Here is a 25,114-nt window from a genome sequence, read left to right on the forward strand (position 1 = left end):
GTACATTGTGCCCAAAGATCAGCTCAAAAGGACTATACCCTGTAGACTCTTGCACCGTTTCTCGTACTGAGAACAGCAACAAAGGTAGTGATTCATCCCAGTCTGTAGGGAAGTGCATGCAAAAACTTCTCATCATTGTTTTTAATGTCTGGTGGAATCTTTCCAAGGCGCCTTGGGACTGAGGATGATAGGCAGTGGATAAGTTGTGGATTATCCCTAACCTAGTTAATACTTCCCTAAATGCTTTGGCAGTGAAGTTAGTACCTTGATCACTTTGAATAGTTTTAGGAATGCCAAAACAAGAAATGAATTTTGTTAAAGCTTTGAGAATAGCTTTAGTATTAATACTACGCATGGGAATTGCTTCAGGATATCTGGTTACTTTATCCATAATCGTAAATAAATACTGATTTCCAGATTTTGACCTAGGTAGTGGACCTACACAATCTATAATTAAATCCGCAAAAGGTTCTCCATCAGCAGGTATAGGTTGGAGAGGTGCAGGTTTAATGGAATGTCCAGGTTTTCCAACTTGCTGACATTCTCGGCAACACCTAATATGATTCTTCACATCTTTCTTTAATTTTGGCCAATAAAATTCTTTTGTGATTCTATACAAGGTTTTTGTAATTCCTAAGTGACCTCCTAATGACGTATTATGAGCTATATTTAATATTTGAGGTCTATACTTCGTTGGAACCACTAACCTGTCATACAATTGCCGGCCCTCTATCTCCTTACCAGTCTCAGTGCAGATCAAATAATCGTTTTTAACTTCATACTTGACCGGATGACCCAAAGAGGATTTACCCATGGCTGCCTCAAAAGCGAATTTTAAAGAAGGGTCCTTTCATTGTTCCTCCCGGAAGGACAGTCCCTCGGGCATGGAAACAGAGACATCTGGCAATCCTGCAACCTGGGAATAGGAAGGCTTGATCGGGGTCTGTTCACTTGATCTACGAGGCTCTGGCCAGTTTTCCTCGTAAAACAATGTGGCTATTCCGAGATCGGAGTCGTCCAAGGATAGGTCAACATTCTCTCCAGACAACCCTTGGGATGTTGCCCGAGTTATGGCCAACACCGGAGAAGAATTAATCATTATAGGTTCAGGACACGAACTAACAGTAGTAATGTTATTACCCAGTAATAACACTGCATCTTTCATGGGGAATCCTTTTGAGACACCTACAGTCAAGTACCCAGTGTAATATTTGCACTGTACATAAATTTTATGCAAAGGAACAGAATATATAGCTCCTCCATATGCTTCCAATAAAACAGAGGAATTCAAAGAAGTATTCTCTGAAAGGGGTAATATTCCCTCTCTTACAAGTGAGCAATATGCTCCAGTATCTCTAAAGGTCTTTACCTTAGTTGTTTCTGAGTTTTCCTGAAGGGAAATAAGACTTTTGCAATAATAAGGGGCCATACCTTTTTCTACTTCTCTAGGGGACATGTTACTAGGGATATTAGAGATTTTCCCAATAGGTTGGGGTTTATGGGGGCAGTTGGAACTGATGTGACCTACTTTATTGCACCTGAAGCAGACGACAGGCTTGCCCTTTACTCCCTGTTGACGTTGCAAATGGTGTCGTTCTGGCTGGTGTCTCTCTGGATACTGTTGTCGAGATGCACCATGAGTAGTTTGCCTCTCCGCAGGTGGACCATATGTTGAGAAGCATGGCTCACCAGGTGGCTTAGTTGGCTGACGTAGAAGTTCTCCCTCCGGCTGGCACTTCATTCTCCAAGGTTGACGATCTCTGCTGATGCCAGGCTGTTGAAAAGAGAGACGGGACCGCTCGGACAAGGAGCGGTTAGTTTCGAAGGTATCAGCCAACCTGGCTGCCTCCAATGCAGTGGTTAAGTCACGATCCTGCAGAAAGACTCGAACCTCTGGTCCCACAGACTCCAGCAGGTTATCAATCAGAATAAGCTGCACCAGATCCTCAAAGGTAGAGACACCACTTGCTTTATACCAGCTGGTAAAAGCTTTGGTTTGCTGTCTCACTAGGGATTGACCAAGCTGCCGCCTGCTTAATTTAAATGCTTTTCTATATTTGGCTGGGATACATGTATATGCTCCCAACACTGTGGTCTTCACTACTTGATAATCAGAGAATTCAGCGTCATTTAATACTGACGTAAATTCCTGTGCCTTACCCGATAATGCTGTATGAACCAACGATGCCCAATGCTGTTCCGGCCACCTCAAGGCTCGAGCCTGATTTTCGAAGCTTTCGAAAAATTGCTCTGGTTCGGCCTCATTGAAGCGGGGAACAAACTGTACTGCTTTCTGTAAACTAAAATTATTTACAGAATGCGAAAACTGCCTCCTTTCTCTTTCCCTATCAAATTCTTCCCTTGCGAATGCTCTCTGTTCCCTAGTTTGCTCAAGATTGATTTTTGCCAGCTCAAGTGCCAACGACGCTGATTCACCCTGAGACAACCCAGCTGCACTATACTGACCATTTTGCTCCGTAGGTGTATCATCTTCCTCCTGCGAGAACATAGGAGTTTTTGCCCCAGCTCCCGTAGAGGGAGGAGTCTGATGTGCCATCTCTTCTTCTATAAGTTTGTCAGCAATCAGTGAACGCAGTTGCGCAGCTGTGAGAGTGCGTTTGTATGTAATGCCAATGGAACGAGCAATTTGCCAACAACGCTGTAGGGACAATTTAGGTAGGTTATGCAAAGTATATGCCGACACCAGACGTCTGACTCGTCTAGGTGGCATAAGTTATTCGCTATGCACAGTACGATTGCAGAATACCCCAACGTAACACGTTAATTTGCAGAACACGCTTAGCTATGCACAGTACGATTGCAGAATACGCATACAAGCAAAGCTGACTGCAAAATTCTCCACACCGAACAGGCTAGTAACAACTGACACGCAAAATTTGTAAAGCAATGCCAGACAGCAAGCTGCACAATGTTCCTGCTACGAGCTTCACCTTAAGCTCAACCGTTTCTCTAAGTCCAGCTCCAGCTCTCGGACAGGCTACCCATATTACAACCCAGGATTCCAAATGGCCTGTTACCCCGGGTGTAATGGGAGCAAATAAACACAGTAGAAAAAGTTTAGACTTATATTATCCTTCACCAATTTATAACAGCAATATGTACACTATGTACAGTGATAAGTATAGTGCACTCCACGGTAAGCAAAGCAGAAATAGAAGCCACAAGATAGCAGAACGTGCTTCAACCAGCTCTAGAATGGGAATGACAAGGGCAGACAGGAGAGCGGTACCCACATAACCTCTGCGATTGCCAAAACCATCTTCTTATTGGCTAGAACCTGGTCACTAGTTGAACGACGGGGCCTCATCATCAACTCTTAGCAACCTGGTTCGCTGGTTGGGGGAGATAGCCTGTAAATGAGGGTGTGTACATGCGCCGAATAAAGGTTACGTACTCTTTGCATGCCACACACTGCAACGCAAGGGTATCTTGGTACAGACTTGGAACCACTTCAACAACCTCTACTAGTGAGAATGGCTGGATTTGAGAGGGACCTGACCTCTCAATGTCTACATTCTTACTCTACTAGTGACCTACGTCTCACCTCCTGGCGCTATATAAGGCTCCATCCTATCACTTCAACTCCATATTATTCCAGACAATGGAACAATACTCTTCTCCAGACTGAGGGACTGACCACCTCAAAACTTTAAAGGTGATGGACTGATTACATCGTCTTCAAGTCTCTTCTGCTTCTATCAACTTTTCTGTACTCGACTGAAGAAGCCTACTGTGTAGGCGAAACGTTTCGAAATAAAGATACCTAACTGTTGCATATGTGTCTTACCTAAACAACCTGTCAGTATTTTATACCATTTTATTGTTCATGCAGTATGACCTCTGGACTTCTGTGGCTTACACCTCTTGATATAAATCCCAGTAATCTATTTGCCTTATTACGTACGCTTAGGCATTGCTGTCTTGGTTTAAGGCTGCTGCTCACCATAACCCCCAAGTCCTTTTCGCAATCTGTATGGCTAAGTTCTACATCATTTAACTTATAAGTGCTAGGGTTATGGGCACTCCCGAGCTTCAGAACCTTGCATTTATCTACATTGAACTGCATCTGCAGAGATAGTTAACGACCCACACAGAGCCAGTAAAGCACTTAAATTACTGGAAACGCCTTGAAGGCTTTAATATATACTGGAGCGGAGGAGAGATACATCATAATATATACCTGGAAAGTACTATGGGCATTGTCCCTAATCTGCACACTGCCATAACATACTGGAGTGAGCATTAAAATGGTATAAAATACCGACAGGTTGTTAGGTAAGACACATAGGCAACAGTTAGGTATCTTTATTTCGAAACGTTTCGCCTACACAGTAGGCTTCTTCAGTCGAGTACATAAAAGTTGATAGAAGCAGAAGATACTTGAAGACGATGTAATCAGTCCATCACCCTTATAGTTTCGAGGTGGTCAGTCCCTCAGTCTAGAGAAGAGCATTGTTTCATAGTCTGAAACAATATGGAGTTGAAGTGACAGGATGGAGCCTTATATAGCGCCAGGAGGTGAGACGTAGGTCACTAGTAGAACGCAGATGCTCTTCTCTAGACTGAGGGACTGACCACCTCGAAACTTTAAGGGTGATGGACTGATTACATCGTCTTCAAGTATCTTCTGCTTCTATCAACTTTTCTGTACTCGACTGAAGAAGCCTACTGTGTAGGCGAAATGTTTCGAAATAAAGATACCTAACTGTTGCATATGTGTCTTACCTAACATACTGGAGTGAGGGATATTGGGGGGGAAGAGTGCAGAATAAACCCAGGAAAAAGCAGGGGTGCAGTGGGCACAATAAGGGAAAAATGTATGAACATTCGTGGCCCCAAATTATTCAACATTATATCAGAATATATCAGAAACACTGCTGGAACAAATGTAGAAGTCTTCAAGGAGAAACTGGACAAGTATCTTCACCAGGTGCCATATCAACCAGGCTGTGATGGATATGTGGGGCAGCAGGTCTCCAGCGGCAACAGCCTGGTTGACCAGGTGTTGCACTTCCTGAAAGGGATGCAGTGTATATATTGAATTTTAATGTAATTTTATATTGTCAGTGTTTTCATTAATAGCTAAAATGAAAATATCTTGATTTATATTATTTGACTTGTTATATTAGGTTATGTATGTAGGTAAGATGTAACAACTACACCTCTAATTGTGCTCGCTATTGGAGAAGTTCTTTGGTATAAAATTATTAATTTTTATATTAACATAAATGAAAAAAATATATCTTTAAACATATGTAAGAGAAAATTTTAGAACTTAATTTTAAATGAGTTCTTGCTAACTGACCTATGTCAGTAGTGTTACGGTGTACTTGTGTAGTATACTTAGATAATCCCAGCTACTTTATAGATAGGCTCCCTTGCTAGCTATGACATCACGAAACCTATTCACCACAACATATATAACTATGTATGTCGTGCCGAATAGGTAAAACTGATCACTTAGCAAGAACTCGTTTAAAATTAAATCCTTTCTAAAAAAAAAATGTAATAAAGTTGGTAGAATTACCGACAATATGGAAAGTAAAAGGACACAAGTGCAACTAATGTGACATTTTATTATGGCAACGTTTCGCTCTCCAGGATCTTTGTCAAGCCGTTACAAACAGTACATGTGATAAATGGTTTTAAAAACCGACAAGTTCAACTTGTCAGTTTTCAAAACCATTCATCACATGTGTCAGACACTGCAACATCATGGGATCTTGGTACAAAGACTTCAACGCTTGTCCAACCTTTGGACGACAACCTACTTACACTAGTGGCAAGTCCCACTGTACTCCCACCGCCTCCTGCTTTGACTCCTCTGACTGCAGTATATAAGCCACCTCTCTGGCCCTATACTGTACTTCCTACAAGAGTGATGGACTGAACACATCGATTCCAAGTTGAGGGACTGATTTCCTCGAACTCCTCCTCTCCTTACCCATTTCTATTTTGTATTGGACTGATGAAGCCACTGTGTGGCGAAACGTTTCTTCAATAAAGATTTCCATGTGTTGCATAAGTGTCTCTGTTCCACAAACAGTATGAACGAACGAACGAACAAAAGTTCAGGTAAGATCCCAAATGGGATGAGCGGAGAAGACGGGACAGACGAAGAATAGTGTGTTGTTAGGTAAGACACATATGCAACAGTTAGGTATCCTTATTTTGAAACGTTTCGCCTACACAGTAGGCTTCTTCAGTTGAGTACAGAAAAGTTGATAGAAGCAGAAGAGACTTGAAGACGATGTAATCAGTACATCACCCTTAAAGTTTTGAGGTGGTCAGTCCCTCAGTCTGGAGAAGAGCATTGTTCCAAAGTTTGAAACAATATGGAGTTGAAGTGACAGGATGGAGCCATATATAGCGCCAGGAGGTGAGACGTAGGTCACTAGTAGAACGCAGATGCTGGAAAGTCAGGTCCCTTCTGCTTCTGTCAACTTTTCTGTACTCGACTGAAGAAGCCTACTGTGTAGGCGAAACGTTTCGAAATAAAGATACCTAACTGTTGCATATGTGTCTTACCTAACAATCTGTCGGTATTTTATACCATTTTAATGTTCAATCACGAAGAATAGTGCTGGAGAGGAGTGTTCTTAGTCGTAGAAATAGAGCCAGGGCTTAACCCAGCAGCGAAGGCGATCGTGGGACAGGCTCTTCTGTTGGGACTCCGGTGGGGTGAGCGGGGAGGAAGGGACATGCTGGAGAGGAGTGTAGAACTGAGCCATGTCTTAACCCAAAAGCTAAGGCGAACGTGGGTCAGAGAATGGTACCTGTCAGAGAAGGTACCTCTCGGAGAATTCAAGGTTATTTGTAAATAGGGTAAAGGAGTAGAGAAGGAGTAGAAAAATGCGATGCATTTTTCAGCTTGGTGATGCATTCCTCGGTAGGGTGGTGCTGGCTGCAGACACCGCAGATTACAGTGGACCCCCGCATACCGTTGGCATCACATAATGATTAATCCTCATACCGCTTGCTTTAATCACAAAAATTTTGCCTCGCATACCGCTTAAAAACCCGCTCACCACTGTTCGACCGAGACGCGTCCAATGTGCGCCCTCAGCCAGCCTCACATGTGCCGCCCGTGCCATTGTTTACCAGCCAGCCTCCGCGGTAACATCCAAGCATACAATCGGAATATTTTGTATTATTACAGTGTTTTCGGTGCTTTATCTGGAAAATAAGTGACCATGGGCCCCAAGAAAGCTTCTAGTGCCAACCCTACAGCAATAAGGGTGAGAATTCCAATAGAAATGAAGAAAGAGATCATTGATAAGTATGAAAGTGGAGTGCGTATCGCCGACCTGGCCAGGTTGTACAAGAAACCCCAATCAATCATCGCTACTATTGTGGGCACCAGAAAGGCAATCAAGGAAGCTGTTCTTGCCAAAGGTTTAACTGTGTTTTCGAAACAAAGATCGCAAGTGATGGAAGATGTTGAGAGAGACTTATTGGTGTGGATAAATGAAAAACAGCTAGCAGGAGATAGCGTCTCTCAAGCGAAAAGGCTAGGAAGTTGCATGAGGATTTAATTAAAAAAATGCCTGCAACTAGTGCTGATGTGAGTGAATTTAAGGCCAGCAAAGGTTGGTTTGAGAGATTTAAGAAGCATAGTGGCATACATAGTTTGATAAGGCATGGTGAGGCTGCCAGTTCAGACCACAAAGCAGCTGAAAAATATGTGCAGGAATTCAAGAAGTACATAGACAGTGAAGGACTGAAACCTGAACAAGTGTTTAATTGTGATGAAACAGGCCTGTTTTGGAAGAAAATGCCAAGCAGGACCTACATTACTCAGGAGGAAAAGGCACTCCCAGGACATAAGCCTATGAAAGACAGGCTTACTTTGTTGATGTGTTCCAATGCTACTGGTGATTGCAAAGTGAAGCCTTTATTAGTGTATCACTCTGAAACTCCCAGAGCGTTCAGGCAAAAGAATGTCCTCAAGGAGAATTTGTGTGTGCTGTGGAGGGCAAACAGTAAGGCATGGGTCGCTAGGGACTTTTTCTATGACTGGTTACACCATGCATTTGCCCCCAATGTGAAAGATTACCTAACTGAAAAGAAATTAGAACTTTCTGCCCCCTGGTGTTAGACAATGCCCCTGGTCATCCTACAGACGTGGCAGAGCGACTTTATGGGGACATCAAATTCATTAAGGTGAAGTTTTTGCCTCCTAATACCACTCCTCTCCTGCAGCCCATGGACCAGCGGGTTATTGTAAACTTCAAAAAACTGTACACAAAAGCTCTGTTTGAAAGGTGCTTTGTAGTGACCTCAGAAACTCAACTGACTCTAAGAGACTTTTGGAGAGAGCACTTTAATATCCTCAATTGTGTAAACCTTATAGGTAAGGCTTGGGAGGGAGTGACTAAGAAGACCTTGAACTCTGCTTGGAAGAAACTGTGGCCAGAATGTGTAGACAAAAGGGATTTTGAAGGGTTTGAGGCTAACCCTGAGAGGATTATGCCAGTTGAGGAATCCATTGTGGCATTGGGATAGTCCTTGGGGTTGGAGGTTAGTGGGGAGGATGTGGAAGAGTTGGTGGAGGAGGACAATGAAGAACTAACCACTGATGAGCTGATAGATCAACTTCAACAGCAAGAGGCCAGACCTGAGGAAACTGGTTCAGAGGAGGGGAGAGAGAAATTGAAGAAGTTGCCTTCTACAAAGATTAAGGAAATCTGTGCAAAGTGGCTTGAAGTGCAAACCTTCATGGATGAAAATCACCCTCACACAGCTATTGCAAGCCGTGTTGGCAACCTGTACACTGACAATGTTGTGAAACACTTTAGGGAAGTCATAAAGGAACGAGAGGTACAGGCCACTATGGACAGATATGTTGTGTGAAAGAAGTCCAGTGACTCTGAAGCTGGTCCTAGTGGCATTAAAAGAAGAAGGGAAGTAACCCCAGAAAAGGACTCGACACCTCAAGTCTTAATGGAAGGGGATTTCCCTTCTAAACACTAACACTCTCTCTCCCCTCCTCCCATCCCATCAATCATCACCAGATCTTCAATAAAAGTAAGTGTCATGTAATTGTGCATGCCTTTTTCAGTTTGTGTGTATTAAAATTAACATTTCATGTGGTAAATTTTTTTTTTTCATACTTTTGGGTGTCTTGCACGGATTAATTTGATTTCCATTATTTCTTATGGGGAAAATTCATTCGCATACCGATTATTTCGCATACCAATGTGCCCTCTTGCACGGATTAAAATCGGTATGCGGGGGTCCACTGTACTCTGTTCAGACAGAGTGCACCCAGGTGTCCATGACGCTGACACTTGAAACAGCGAACTGGTTCTGCTGTGAAGGTCCTGACATCATACCTGCCCCAAGAACCGAGGTCCAGCTGGGATGGCAGTGGTCCTACATGCCGAATGATGACCTCTCGGGTTGGTGCGTTGCCTGCCGTCTTTGCCTTGAGACGTTGAGCTGACACCACACTGGGGTGAGCTGCTACTGCCTCGATGGGCATCATCAGACTCTCTTCAAGGTGGTATACATTTCCTTGTTGAGAGGAGTCAGTATTTGTTCTCCCCTCAAGTTGAACCATATCTTGAACTTCAGGTTGTGTCATGATTCCAGGTATGAAACAATGCCGTAGTGGGTTTTGTGGTCCCCTTAAGACTTCACCTTGAATTTGCCAGGTCGGTTGAGCTGGTTTGCCTGCTCCTTGGACGGACGGCGCTTCTTCTGATGAAGCCACTGTGTGGCGAAACGTTTCCTGAATAAAGATTCCCATGTGCTGCATAAGTGTCTCATTCTTCAACTTGTCGGTTTTTCAAACCATTCATCACTTCTTGTTGTCCACAGTGTTCCATCCCTCTTGGTTTTCGGGGGTTGGGGTGTTTATTTCCTCCCCTGTTTCCATTGTTGCTGGCTCCATGGTTGGAACTGTCAGATCTGCTACAATGTGAGCAGGATCTTCCTCTTCCTCTGATGACACGGAGTGGTCTCGCAACTTCTTCGCTAGAATTGCGCCCCACATTTCCAAATCCGAGTCCTCCGTCGTGTTCATGGAGCATCGTGGCCTCTTCTTTTCGGCAAAAGCCATGTGCCTATCTTGTGATAAAGTAGTGAACTCCGTGAACTGAGTGTGTGAACTGTATTGAACAACCAGCTCTCTGCTGGCAAACAGTACAAACGAATGAACGAACGAAAGTTCAGGTAAGATCCCAAATGGGATGAGCGGGGAAGACGGGACAGACGAAGAACAGTGCTGGAGAGGAGTGTTCTTAGTCGTAGAAATAGAGCCAGGGCTTAACCCAGCAGCGAGGCGATCGTGGGACAGTTATTGAGAAGAGAAATTCAGGCTCTTCCGTTGGGACTCCGGTGGGGTGAGCGGGAAGGAAGGGACATGCGACGTTTAGAGCTAGAGAGGAGTGTAGAACTGAGCCATGTCTTAACCCAAAGGGTAAGACGAACGTGGATCAGAGAATGGTACCTGTCATAGAAGGTACCTCTCGGAGAATCCAAGGTTATTTGTAAATAGGGTTAGGAGCAGGATCATGCAAGGAGTAGAAAAGGTTGTGTTGGTTTGTGGGTCTGCGAATGTCTTCGTCAAGGAGAGAGGTCCAGTAGTCATGTTGTGTCACGAGTTTGTCAATCTGTCTGTCACTGAGCGTCTTCCAGTACAGATTCAGCGCAGGGATGTCTAACTGGGCATGTAGAGACTCGCATGTGGCGAAGTCCTCCCATCTGACATCAAGCACCCAGCGCAGCGCCTTGTTCTGGACACGCTGCAGTTTAAGTAAGTTTGTTTTTGCTGCAAGAGAGAGGGCTAGAGGAGAGTAAGTTATCAGAGGACGTATAAGGGATTTGTAGAGGTGTAGTTTGGTGCGTTGAGAGGCATGTTTCAGCTTGTAGAGGCCCGCAAGAGCCTTACTAGCTATTGCATGCCTTGAGTGAATGTGTCCGTGTAAGCGTAGAAGGTAGTCAAGATTAACGCCAAGGACAGTGACAGATTGTCATGGGGATGTAAGTGTGGGTGTCAGCTGTTCTGAGCTCGACAGGTAATGGAGGATCACGTTTTCTGTAGTTAAAATATGTAATGCTGGATTTAGCTGCATTATTTTTGATCCTCCATTTTTGTTCCCAGATGGCTATCCTGTCGATCTCATTTTGTGTTTTGTGTGTGAGTGTATCTATATTGGCATGAGTGATAAGTTGTGTAATGTCGTCTGCATAGGCTGGTGTGATGGAGTTTTGGTATACAGGTGTTGGAATGTCGTTAGTGTATAAAATGTAGAGGGTAGGGGAGAGGACAGATCCCTGGGGTACTCCAGCATTTAGTGTGAAGTAGTCAGAGTAACAGCCTTGGAATTTGATTCTCATGGTACGGCCATCTAGGAAGTTGCAGAGGAGTTTACGAGTAGTGAGAGGCAGGTTAAAGTTAGTGCAGAGTTTGTACTTGAGCCCTTGGTGCCAGACTGTCAAAAGCTTTTTCAACGTCTTTTGCAACCAGGGCTGTCCTGTTTCTTTGTTCTGTGTTTATGTGGATGTAGTTGAGAATGATGTTAATGGCATCTTGTGTGGATCTGTGTGTTCTGAAGCCAAACTGACCATCAGAAAGTAGAGAGTTGTGTTCCAGGTATCTGCGAAGGCGATGGTTGATGAGTTTTTCAAAGAGTTTACCTAAAGTTTCGAGGAGGCTGATAGGGCGATAATTTCTAGGATCAGAGTGGTCTTTTTTGGGTTTAGGAAGGAGGATAGCAGTAGCAGCTTTGAAGAGGGAAGGGAAGTATCCAGAGGCAAGGGAGGCATTGAGGAGGTTTGTGTAGGCAGTAATGATAGAGTCAGGAAGGTGTTTTAGGATAATATGGTTTAGGCCAGAGGTGCCAGGAGCCTTGGGAGGAAGGTGTCTGAGGAGAGTTTTAATGTCTGTGTTGGTGAAAGGAGTGTCGAGTTCTTGGGAGGAGGTAAGAGAGTCTAGATGAATGTGGCTATCTGGTGGTGTATCTTGTGTGTGTGCAGTGTTCCAATGTTCTATGTTCTGAATGTGTTGAATAACGTTAGGGTGAGGTCGGTGAGGGTGGAAGATGTTCTTCCAGATGTGTTTGAAGATGTTGGTAGCAGCCTGCGGGTCTGAGATGTGTGTGTTGTTGTGGGTGATGTGTTTGAATTTGTTGGTGGGAGTAGTGCCTCTTATTTTTTTGATAAAGTTCCAGAAGGCTTTAGTGTTTTTAATACGCTGTTTGTCAGCTTGTTGTATGAGTTATGACCAGTGATTGTTGTGCTCTTGGTCTAGACTGTGTAGAATGTTGTTTCTAAGGTAAGTGAGATCTAATCGAACTTGATTAAATCTGTGTGTGTTGTAGAGGAAGCGGTGAGTGACGGTTTGAAGGAATAACGAGTGGTGTGAGTTTTCTTTGGTATTGCGTTGTTGGCTGCTTGTGTGATGGTGTCCTGGATGAGATCAAGTTGAGTATCGATGTCAGAGATAGGTTTGTTGTTATAGTCGTAGGTGAGGTTAATATTGTCTATGTGTTGTTTGAAAGCATCCCAGTCAGCGTTCTTGTAGGAGAAGGAATGTGTGGTTGGAATGAGGATAGGGTTGGAGGAGATGTGCAAGATGACTGGGATGTGATCAGAGCCTGTAATAGGGCCAGGTGAGATGTAGTGTTGAAATAGAGAACTGGCTCGGTTTGCCAGAATGATGTCTGGTTTGCCTTGGCCCGCGTGATTGAAGAAGGTATTGAAGTCTGGGCCGAGATGAATTAGGCGTTTATGGTTAGTGAAGTTGAGTAATTGGTGACCAAGTTGGTTGTTACTGGTGTGATGAAAGGCGGGGTGTTTGGCATTCATGTCAGCTAGTAGGTATGTTGGTGTAGTTGAAGACTAAGGAAAGGTCGTGTATGTTGAGAATAGTGTTTGGGCGAGCATAGGTGGTGAAAAAGATAAAGGGGCCAAGGTGGGTGTGTATTCTGACTGCAAGACAGTGTTGGTGAATAAAAGGGATTGGGAGAGATTCGTGTTTTATGTTGGATTTGACAAGGATGGCAACCCCATCAAACAGTACATGGACACAGAGGGTATATATAGGCTCAGAGTGAGGTACAATACTAGTGGTGGTAGTAGTAGTAGTAGTGAGATGTAGTAGTAATACAATATGTTAGAACAGTTAACTCGCACATAAGTAAAAGGATATAAAAGCTATTACTTGGTAACATAAAAATAGGTTAGATAAATATTTGGAGGCTGGATAGAGAAGGCCTTTTACAATGTTCATTCTTTGTAATGTGCTTGTGTAGTATTAACAGGAGAGACTATGTGATGGCAAGGTTTACTGTTTTCAGGAGAATTCTTGACAAAGAGGAAATGGTATGGTGATACCGACAAGATGTGGAAAAAGACACTTACGTACAGTTCAGGACATTTATTAAAGGAAACGTTTTGCCACGAGTGGCTTCTTCAGTCCTAATACAGAGAAAACTAAGAAAACATTTATATATATAGTGGCAGGAGTCAGGTGAGGTGACGAGTGGGTAGAGGTGGTGGTAGTAGTAGTAGTAGTAGTAGTAATGGAACTAAGGAGGTGAGGCAAGAGAGGGACCTGCTGGCATCAAGTAACACCAGTTCCCAGGATGGGTAACATCCTCTTGCTTAGTAATTTTGAAATACTGTAACTACCAGACTTCTGCTGTATAGTGTTACTGACAGAAATTAGTGCAGCTTCAATGCATTTTCTCCGTCTTAAGTCGTCGTCTTTAATAACTAGTTTAGCTTCATCGTCTCTATGTTGAACACATGCGTTTTTGGCGGTCATCATTTCTGCAAGCATTTTTGTGTTCTGCTATTCTAATGTCCAGAGTTCTGGCTGTTTCCCCTACATATACTTTGTCACACCCCCCACATGGTATAGTGTAGATTCCTGCACTTGTGCCAGAATCATGCTTGGGTTTTTGTATCAGGTTCCTAATAGTAGTTGAAGAGCTGGTAGATATTTTAGCCAGTTTTCTGTCAAACATTTTTGAAACATTAGTGGCAATGTTGCTGACCGGTAAAACGATGTAACTTGAAGGCTTTTCTTCAATTTGATAGGTGTTGGTCTTGCTGAGGAGGAGAAGGACAAGCAATTACCTTTTCTCAATGGATATATTGACTTATGCTCTGATATTAAGAATCTTAATAGTAACTGTCATGGAGTAACTCTGGGTAATGATAATTTCAGAAATTGTGTAAAAACAAAGATGAATATGAAAAATGTGCAGAAGAAAAAACATATGATGGTATTTTATGCTAACAGTCGAAGTGCAAGAAATAAAATTAATGAACTACGTTTGGTAGCATGTGCTGGGAATTTTGATATCATTGCATTAACTGAAACGTGGTATGATTTAAAGAGTCGGGATATGACTGCTGAGTGTAATATTCAGGGATTTAAGTTGTTCAATGTGGATAGATGTAATGGGAAGGGGGGAGGAGTTGCATTGTATGTTCGAGAAAATATTAATTGTTGCATAAAAACAGGTATAAAAATAGATGGAGCAGTAACAGAATCTGTTTGGGTAGAGTTCGTGGAGGATCAAGAAAAACTAATTCTAGGTGTAATATACCGACCTCCAGGCTTGGATCACGATAGAGGGAGACTTCTTTGGGACGAAATTGTTAGGGCTTATGGACACAGTAACATAGTCATAGTAGGGGACTTTAACTTTAGTCAAATTGACTGGAATTCTTTGACAGGTAATCTAGAGTCCAGTGACTTTATGGAAACAGTTCAGGACTGTTTTCTGAAACAGAGCGTAACTGAACCTACAAGGGGTAATAATTTGCTAGACCTAGTCTTGTCAAATAAGGAAACACTCGTGAATAATCTGGAGATCACTGAAGAGCTTGGCGCAAGTGATCACAAATCCATCACTTTTAGCATTAATTGGGAATGCAAGAATAATGATAATACAGTAAAAACCCCTGATTTTCGTTCTGCCGATTATAATGGACTTAGGGAACATCTGTCTAATCTTGATTGGGGTTATCTAGCTAATGATTTTATTGACGATAATCATACTTATGAATATGAAGGGATCTGCTTTTATGATTGTTTTCTTAATAATGTACACAGTGCCCAGAGTATATACATTCCCCAGAGAGAAATTAGGTCTAATAATAACGATCCCAAATGGGTTAACAGGAGGCTAAAGCATCTATTAGGGGAGAAAAGGGGAATTTATAGGCGCATCAGAAGAGGAGAGGTTAACCTTACTGACCAATATGTTCAGCTTAAAAGAGAAGTAAAAAAGGCGATTAGAAAGGCTAAACGTGACTATGAAATTAGAGTTGCTAATGAATCAAAGACTAATCCAAAGGGGTTCTTTCAAGTGTATAGGACGAAGGTGAAGGAAAAAGTAGGACCTCTGAAAACTGGGAATGGACAGCTGACTGATAATGAACTGGAAATGTGTTCCCTATTTAATGACTATTTCTTGTCAGTTTTTACACAGGAAGATGTAAATGAGATTCCAGTAATTAACAATTATTTAGTACCTGATGAATTTAAGTTAACTAATATTACTGTCACGAGGGACATGGTTATTAAACAGATAGACAAACTGAAACAAAATAAGTCCCCGGGACCCGATGAGTTGTTTTCCAGGGTACTTAAGGAATGCAAGATGGAGCTTAGTCTGCCATTAACGAGTGTATTCAATGCGTCCATCCTTACCGGTGTTGTGCCAGAGTTGTGGAAGATGGCTAATGTGGTTCCTATATTCAAATCAGGGGATAAGTCCAATCCTTCAAATTACCGTCCATTAAGTCTGACATCTACAGTGGGCAAGTTATTAGAATCAATTATAGCTGACATTATCAGAAGTCACCTTGAAGAGCATAACTTGATAAATGAATCTCAGCATGGATTCACGAGAGGTCATTCCTGCCTGACAAACTTACTGACGTTCTTCAATAGAACATTTGAGGCAGTTGACAGTGATAAGGAATATGATATTGTTTATTTGGATTTTAGTAAAGCCTTCGACAGAGTACCTCACAAGAGACTCTTAAGAAAAGTGGCAGCTCATGGTATAGGAGGTAAAGTTCTAGCATGGATTGAGGCATGGCTTACCAATAGAAAGCAGAGAGTTACTATTAATGGAGTGAAATCTGAATGGGGATTAGTCACTAGTGGCATTCCACAAGGATCAGTTTTAGGCCCTCTCTTGTTCATAATTTACATTAATGACCTTGATGAAGGGATTATGAGTGACATGAGTAAATTTGCTGATGATACAAAGTTAGGCCGTATAATTCACTCTGAGGAGGATATCAATGAACTCCAGGAGGATTTGGACAAATTAATGTCTTGGTCTGAAAAATGGCAGATGAAGTTCAATGTGGATAAGTGTAAGGTACTTGCCCTTGGTAATGAAAATAACCCTCGAAGCTATAATCTAGGTGAAGTAGAGCTTGATCATACAGAATGTGAAAAAGACTTGGGAGTCATGGTAAGCAGAAATCTAAAGCCAAGACAGCAGTGCCTTAGTGTGCACAACAAGGCCAACAGATTACTTGGATTTATCTCAAGAAGTATAAGTAACAGAAGTCCAAAAGTTATTTTACAGCTCTATACATCACTAGTGAGGCCTCATTTAAATTATGCTGCTCAGTTTTGGTCCCCTTACTACAGGATGGATATAGACTCATTATAGAACATACAGAGAAGAATGACTAAAATGATTTACTGTGTAAGGAACCTCCCGTATGAAGATAGACTCACAGCCTTAAATCTCCACTCTCTGGAGAGGCGTAGAATGAGGGGAGATACCATTGAAGTGTATAAGTGGATGACGGGCATAAACAAGGGAGACATTAATAAAGTACTGAGGGTGTCGAACCAGGTAAGAACCAGGAATAATGGATTTAAGTTGGATAAATTTAGATTTAGAAAGGACATAGGTAAGTACTGGTTTTCTAACAGAGTTGTAGATGCGTGGAACAGTCTTCCCAGTGGGGTGATAGAGGCTAGGACCTTGGGTAGCTTTAAGAAGAGACTGGACAAATATATGAGGGGGAGGGGGTGGGTTTGATTGGTGTCAAGGGGTACGGGAGTTATTTCTTGAGTAGCTTTAGGTAGATGTCGTTTTGATTAGAGTTGCTAATGAATCAAAGACTAATCCAAAGGGGTTCTTTCAAGTGTATAGGACGAAGGTGAAGGAAAAAGTAGGACCTCTGAAATCTGGGAATGGACAGCTGACGGATAATGAACTGGAAATGTGTTCTTTATTTAATGACTATTTTTTGTCAGTTTTTACACAGGAAGATGTAAATGAGATTCCAGTAATTAACAATTATTTAGTTCCTGATGAATTTAAGTTAACTAATATTACTGTCACGAGGGACATGGTTATTAAATAGATAGACAAACTGAAACAAAATAAGTCCCCGGGACCCGATGAGTTGTTTTCAAGGGTACATGACGTGTACTTAGCTCTGTGAAGACCTGTTTGTGTGCTCTCTCTGAATCTGAACCAGGATGCCCTCTCTTGAGCAACTTTACCAGCAGCTGAGAGAAGAGCTCAGAGTTGCTAAGATGGAGATACGGCGATTAACGGAGGAGAGCAAGAGGATTCGTAGTAATCCTCCTGTTGTGAGTCCTCAGGTTAAGAGGGGAGCTTGGTCAGCGGCCGGGCAACATGGAACCAAGCTGAAGATTAAGAAAACGGTTGGAGAGGCAGAAACAACGAGAAACCAGAAGACTACCGTGGAAACTTCCAACCCATTCTTGGTGCTACCTGACGAATGTGAGTGTTCTACTGGGAATGCCACAACGAGCACCAAAGAAGCATTGGCAGACGTGAGTGAGACATCCCTAGAAACCCCAACGAAGACCATCGAGAACGTCTTGACGAATTCTACAAGTGGTGTAATGATACCTGGCGAATGTGAGTCGACTACTCGGAGCATCACGATGGACGACGCCAAGGAAGGTAAAAACGTTGTTGGGGATAGCCAGATTAGGTACATGGATAGGGCATTCTGCTTGAAGGATAGGAGTAGGAGGCAGAGAGTGTGTTTTCCTGGGGCTGGGATGAAGGATATTGTTAGCCGTCTGGATGACATCATGAGAGGTAATGGGAGCAATCCTATTATCTGTCTCAGTGCTGGAGGCAACGATGTTGGCAGACGTAGGAGTGAGGACCTGATTAGCAGGTATAGGTCAGCAATAGAGATAATTAGGAGGATGGGTGGGAAACCTGTCATATGTGGCATTTTGCCAAGGAGAGGAGTTGGAAATGAATGCTTGTCCAGAGCAATTGGTGTCAATTGCTGGCTGGACAAATACTGTAAGGAAAATGTGGTAACATTCATTGACAACTGGGACCTCTTCTATGGCAGAAATGACATGTATGCCAGGGATGGGGTTCACTTATCTAGGTGTGGGGTGGGAGCACTGGCCAACGCAGTGGAGGGAGCTGTTAGGTCTTTAAACTAGGAATAGTTAGTGGTATGGGTTTTTGCGGGAAAACTGTGAAGTTTCAGGGTAGTAATATGAGTACTAGGAGAACTAGTAATAGGCAAAATAAGGTGGATATTGGAAAGCCAGTGGCACTAATTGACAAGGACAGTAATAGGTTTAGTGGAATAACAGAAAGGAGCAGGAAGGGTAAAGAGAGAGGAGGGTCTTTAAGTATTTATTACACAAATAGTCGCAGTGCTAGGAATAAGATGGACGAGTTGAGACTAGTTGCTAGTGCAGGTAACATAGATGTATTTGCCATTACTGAGACGTGGTTTAATTCAAGAAGTCGGGACATGCCTGCAGAATGTCACATTCAGGGTTTTAAATTGTTCCAAGTAGATAGAAGTATCGGGAAGGGGGGTGGGGTGGCACTGTATGTCCGAGATCGCTTGAACTGTTGCATAAAAACGGGTATTAAGTCTGAAGTAACACATACAGAGTCTGTTTGGATAGAATTTTCAGAGGGGCATGAAAAGTTAATTTTAGGTGTGATATACCGTCCCCCAAATTTAGATAGGGACCAGGGGAGACTACTATGGGAGGAAATTGTTAGGGCCACAAGGCACAATAATGTAGTAATTCTAGGAGACTTCAACTTTAGTCATATTGATTGGAATTTCTTGACTGGGAATTTAGAATCATACGACATCTTAGAAGTAGTTCAGGATTGTTTTTTGAAGCAGTTTGTGACAGAACCTACAAGGGGTAATAACCTGCTTGACTTAGTTCTGGCAAACAATGAATCCCTTGTCAATAATTTAGAAGTTTCAGAGGAACTGGGTGCTAGCGACCACAAATCAATTACATTTAGAATTGAATGGAAGTATGATAGTAGGGATTACTCAGTAACAGTCCCAGATTTTCGCTTAGCAGATTACGATGGGCTTAGAGAACACTTATCATCTGTTGACTGGGGTAACGAAGAGAGCTATCAATATGACAGTTTTCTGAACACAATACATGCTGCTCAAAGAACGTTTATCGCTTATAAAGAAATTAGATCAAATAGAAATGACCCAAAATGGATGAATAATAGGCTGAAATATCTACTAGGGCATAAGAAAGGAATTTATAGGCGTATCAAAAGAGGCGAGGGTCATCTTATGAATCAGTATATTGACATTAAGAGGGACATAAAAAAGGGGATAAGAAAAGCTAAAAGGGACTATGAAATTAAAGTTGCTAGGGATTCTAAAACTAACCCAAAAAGTTTTTTCCAGGTATATAGAACAAAAGTCAGAGATAAGATAGGTCCCCTTAAAAATAACTATGGGCATCTTACTGACAAAGAGAATGAAATGTGCTCGATTTTAAATAATTATTTTCTCTCGGTTTTTACACAGGAAGACACTAATAATATTCCGGTAATTAATTTTTATAGTGGGCCAGAAGAAGATAAATTATGTAACATCACAGTCACTAGTGAAATGGTTGTGAAGCAGATAGACCGAATGAAGCAAAATAAGTCACCGGGTCCTGATGAGGTTTTTTCAAGGGTTCTAAAGGAATGCAAAATGGAAGTCTGTGAACCATTAACTAATATTTTTAATTTATCTCTTCAAACAGGTGTAGTGTCTGATATGTGGAAGATGGCTAACGTAACTCCTATTTTTAAAACGGGACAAGTCGTTACCGTCAAATTACCGCCCAATAAGCCTGACCTCAATTGTAGGCAAATTACTAGAGTCAATTATAGCTGAGATTATAAGAAGCCATCTCGATAAGCATAGCTTGATTAATGATACTCAGCATGGATTCACAAGAGGCCGGTCTTGTCTAACTAATTTATTAACTTTCTTCAGTAAAGCTTTTGAGGCTGTTGACCACGATAAAGAATTTGATATTGTTTACTTAGATTTTAGTAAGGCATTTGATAGAGTTCCGCACCAAAGACTGTTGAAGAAAGTAGCAGCTCATGGCATTGGGGGAAGGGTGCTCTCGTGGATCGAATCATGGCTCACAGACAGGAAGCAGAGAGTGTCCATAAATGGGGTTAAATCCGAGTGGGGATCAGTAACAAGTGGCGTTCCACAGGGATCAGTCTTGGGCCCGTTGTTGTTTATAATATATATCAATGATCTTGATGAAGGAATTACTAGTGATATGAGCAAATTCGCCGATGACACGAAGATAGGTAGGATAATTGATTCAAACGTAGATGTTAGGGAACTTCAGGAGGATTTAGACAAACTCTACTCTTGGTCAGAAAAGTGGCAGATGCAGTTCAATGTAAATAAATGCAAGGTTCTGAAGCTCGGGAGTGTCCATAACCCTAGCACTTATAAGTTAAATAATGTAGAACTTAACCATACAGATTGCGAAAAGGACTTGGGGGTTATGGTAAACAGCAACCTTAAACCAAGACAGCAATGCCTAAGCGTACGTAATAAGGCAAATAGATTACTGGGATTTATATCAAGAAGTGTAAGCAACAGAAGTCCAGAGGTCATACTGCAGCTTTATACATCATTAGTAAGGCCTCACCTAGATTATGCAGCTCAATTCTGGTCTCCATATTACAGAATGGACATAAATTCGTTAGAAAACATTCAGCGTAGGATGACTAAATTAATACATAGCATTAGAAATCTTCCTTATGAAGAAAGATTGAAAAGACTTAAGTTACATTCACTTGTTAGACGAAGAATGAGGGGAGACCTGATCGAAGTGTATAAGTGGAAGATAGGTATTAACAGGGGGGATATTGACAAGGTCTTGAGGATATCTCTCCAAGAGAGAACCCGCAGTAATGGATTTAAATTGGATAAGTTTAGATTTAAAAAGGACATAGGAAAGTATTGGTTTGGAAATACGGTAGTTGATGAGTGGAACAGTCTACCTAGTTGGGTTATTGAGGCTGGGACTTTGGGTAGTTTCAAATTTAGGTTGGATAAGTACATGAGTGGGAGGGGTTGGATTTGAGAGGGACTTGCACATCGGAGCTTGTTTCTTGGGTGGCATTGAAAATTGGGTTGGTCAAATGTTTGTTAGTGGGATGAATTGTAAAGGACCTGCCTAGTATGGGCCAACAGGCCTGCTGCAGTGTTCCTCCTTTCTTATGTTCTTATGTACTTAAGGAATGCTGCAAGATGGAGCTTAGTCAGCCATTAACGAGTGTATTCAATGCGTCCATCCTTACCAGTGTTGTGCCAGAGTTGTGGAAGATGGCTAATGTGGTTCCTATATTCAAATCAGGGGATAAGTCCACGCCTTCAAATTACCGTCCAATAAGCCTGACATCTATAGTGGGCAAGTTATTAGAATCAATTATAGCTGACATTATCAGAAGTCACCTTGAAGAGCATAACTTGATAAATGAATCTCAGCATGGATTCACGAGAGGTCGTTCCTGCCTGACAAACTTACGTTCTTCAATAGAACATTTGAGGCAGTTGACAGTGATAAGGAATATGATATTGTTTATTTGGATTTTAGTAAAGCCTTCGACAGAGTACCTCACAAGAGACTCTTAAGAAAAGTGGCAGCTCATTGTATAGGAGGTAAAGTTCTAGCATGGATTGAGGCATGGCTTACCAATAGAAAGCAGAGAGTTACCATTAATGGAGTGAAATCTGAATGGGGATTAGTCACTAGTGGCGTTCCACAAGGATCAGTTTTAGGCCCTCTCCTGTTCATAATTTACATTAATGACCTTGATGAAGGGACTACTAGTGACATGAGTAAGTTTGCTGATGATACAAAGATAGGCCGTATAATTCACTCTGAGGAGGATATCAATGAACTCCAGGACGATTTGAACAAATTAATGTCTTGGTCTGAAAAATGGCAGATGAAGTTTAATGTGGATAAGTGTAAGGTACTTGCCCTTGGTAATGAAAATAACCCTCGAAGCTATAATCTAGGTGAAGTAGAGCTTGGTCCTACAGAATGTGAAAAAGACTTGGGAGTCATGGTAAGCAGAAATCTAAAGCCAAGACAGCAGTGCCTTAGTGTGCGCAACAAGGCCAACAGATTACTTGGATTTATCTCAAGAAGTATAAGTAACAGAAGTCCAAAAGTTATTTTACAGCTCTATACATCACTAGTGAGGCCTCATTTAGATTACGCTGCTCAGTTTTGGTCCCCTTACTACAGGATGGACATAGACTCATTAGAGAACATACAGAGAAGAATGACTAAAATGATTTACTGTGTAAGGAACCTCCCGTATGAAGATAGACTTAAAGCCTTAAATCTCCACTCTCTGGAGAGGCGTAGAATAAGGGGAGATATCATTGAAGTGTATAAGTGGATGACGGGCATAAACAAGGGAGACATTAATAAAGTACTGAGGGTGTCGAACCAGGTAAGAACCAGGAATAATGGATTTAAGTTGGATAAATTTAGATTTAGAAAGGACATAGGTAAGTACTGGTTTTCTAACAGAGTTGTAGATGCGTGGAACAGTCTTCCCAGTGGGGTGATAGAGGCTAGGACCTTGGGTAGCTTTAAGAAGAGACTGGACAAATATATGAGTGGGAGGGGCTGGGTTTGATTGGTGTCAAGGGGTACGGGAATTATTTCTTGAGTAGCTTTAGGTAGATGTCGTTTTGATAAGGACCTGCCTCGTATGGGCCAGTAGGCCTTCTGCAGTGTTCCTACATTCTTATGTTCTTATAGTACTTTAAAAGTCACTGTTTCCACAATGTTTCCACAATAAAGATCTCCAAGTGTTGCACATGTGTCTAATTTATCAGGGTCTATAGAGTTAGGCCGCTTCAAGAAGTCGGGGGATGATGGTGGAGGGGAAAGCGTAAGTACCAAGCTTACCGTATACAACGAAAAGGGTAAGGGAAAAGCAGTATGGTAGCAGCGTGACTCACCCCCACCTTCCTTTGCCGTTGGGGTATATAAAGGGAGCGGTCAATACTATGGTAATCATTGGGTCGACTTAGCTCAAGTGGTGACGTGTGCTTACCTAACACATCGACGATCTCGCCTCTCTCGAATTACCCCGTGTTGAGTAGTGCTTGCTGGACCTTCGTCTTCCTCTCCACCATCAGGATTGGTGCGTCGGTGGTTGCCGACCGAAGGGCAGGAAGCCTCTTGCTGTCTGAATTCTCTTCGCCTGTTGACTGCACGCCATACAGCCAGTCTTGCTGCCACTCAGGATATACAGTGCTCCATCAAGCTACAGTTCACCTCCTCAGTGTCTTGCGCCAGGCAAGTATGTGTGTCAACTTACACGTACTTGCCTAGCTGAGTACTCTCACTTTTTGGCCGATTGTCACCTCCAATTACATCTTTTCGTAATTAGATGATGCCTTCATTGCCTTCCACCTCCCACCCCCCTTCCACTCTCCCCCAACCGCCCACACCTGCCTCTGCTTCTTCTAAATCCAATTCCTTCTCGCTAAACCTCAAATTTTCTAATCCTGATGCCACTATCTGTCCGGAAAATTTATTATATCAGATCACTGGTGCACCTCAACTTAAAGTCTTCAAAACCAACTCAGGCTTCAAACTCCTTCTTGACAAACATTCCTACGAAGCATACACCTCAAGCGATACCAGACAAAAACTTCTCAACGCAGGCTTCACCATTATTTGGACTCCTGAGCACCGTGCCAAAAGCACAGTCATTGCTAAACACGTAGACTACTCTCTCCTGACAGCCTATGACACAGACAAAGAAGACTTAATAAAAGATATCAGTACTAAGAACAAAGTCTCTGTTGACGATATTTACAGACCAGAAAACTCTACCATTCTCAAAATACGCTGTTCTACTCCTGCTGACGCCTCTACACTCTTCAGTGAGGGAATCTTTGCCAAGACCATCCGCATTCCTCCAAACACTCTCTTCACTCCGAACTTCCACCCAATCACACAATGTCTTAAATGCTACAAATTCGGCCACGACAAAAACACATGCACATCTACACAAGTCTGCTCCAGATGTTCAGCAACTGGCCACTTCTGGAATACTTGCAACCTCCCCCTTAAATGTTCTAACTGCGGCGGGTCACACACTGCAGTTGCAAATTCCTGCCCTTCTAGAAAGCACATTCTCTCCTCCCTCAGAGCAAGCCAACCTCCCTCCCTCCCCAACCCCTTCCCTGCTCCTCCCTCCCCTTCCTTACCTCCCTCCCCTTCCACACCTCCCTCCCCTTCCACACCTCCCTCCCCTACCCCCAATGCCTGGGCCTCCCCACGCACTTGGTCTACCTCTTCTACTCTACACACATCAAACACCAACACACAGACTACAAGCACTTCTCCTTCTACACCCACACTAGACTACAAAACTAACTGTCAACTTGCCACTGCTGCCCACTCTGCGATGGTAATCTCACAAGCTTACCAATCAGACTACTCACATGTCCTTAACCTAATCTTGTCTGCTAACAATCTTCCCTCTTTAATTATCCCTCCTTCCTGCTTCTCTTCCAAGCCTCCTACAACCTCTCCCTCCTTCCTCTCTCCCACCCCCCCACTTCCTACTCCCACCAGCTCTCCTCCTCCACTACCTCTCTTCACTACTTATACACCTCCCACCAACACCCCTACTGCTACTGCTACGACCACCCCTCCCCCCACTTCCTTACCCACTTCATCCCCTTCCAAAGCTTCCACTTCCTCATACCTTACCAAAACTTCCACTTCCTCTGCATCCACCTTCGCCCA

General features: G+C 42.6%; 1 protein-coding gene across 1 annotated transcript in view; it reads left to right on the plus strand.

The window, feature by feature from the left end:
* Nucleotides 1-25,114, plus strand: part of LOC138853688 (zinc finger protein AEBP2-like) — a 194,825-nt gene that overhangs the window by 111,878 nt on the left and 57,833 nt on the right. The gene's annotated exons all lie outside the window — the stretch shown is intronic.

This window comes from Cherax quadricarinatus, chromosome 3, assembly GCF_038502225.1.
Source record: "Cherax quadricarinatus isolate ZL_2023a chromosome 3, ASM3850222v1, whole genome shotgun sequence".
Classification (NCBI taxonomy): Eukaryota; Metazoa; Arthropoda; class Malacostraca; order Decapoda; family Parastacidae; genus Cherax; species Cherax quadricarinatus.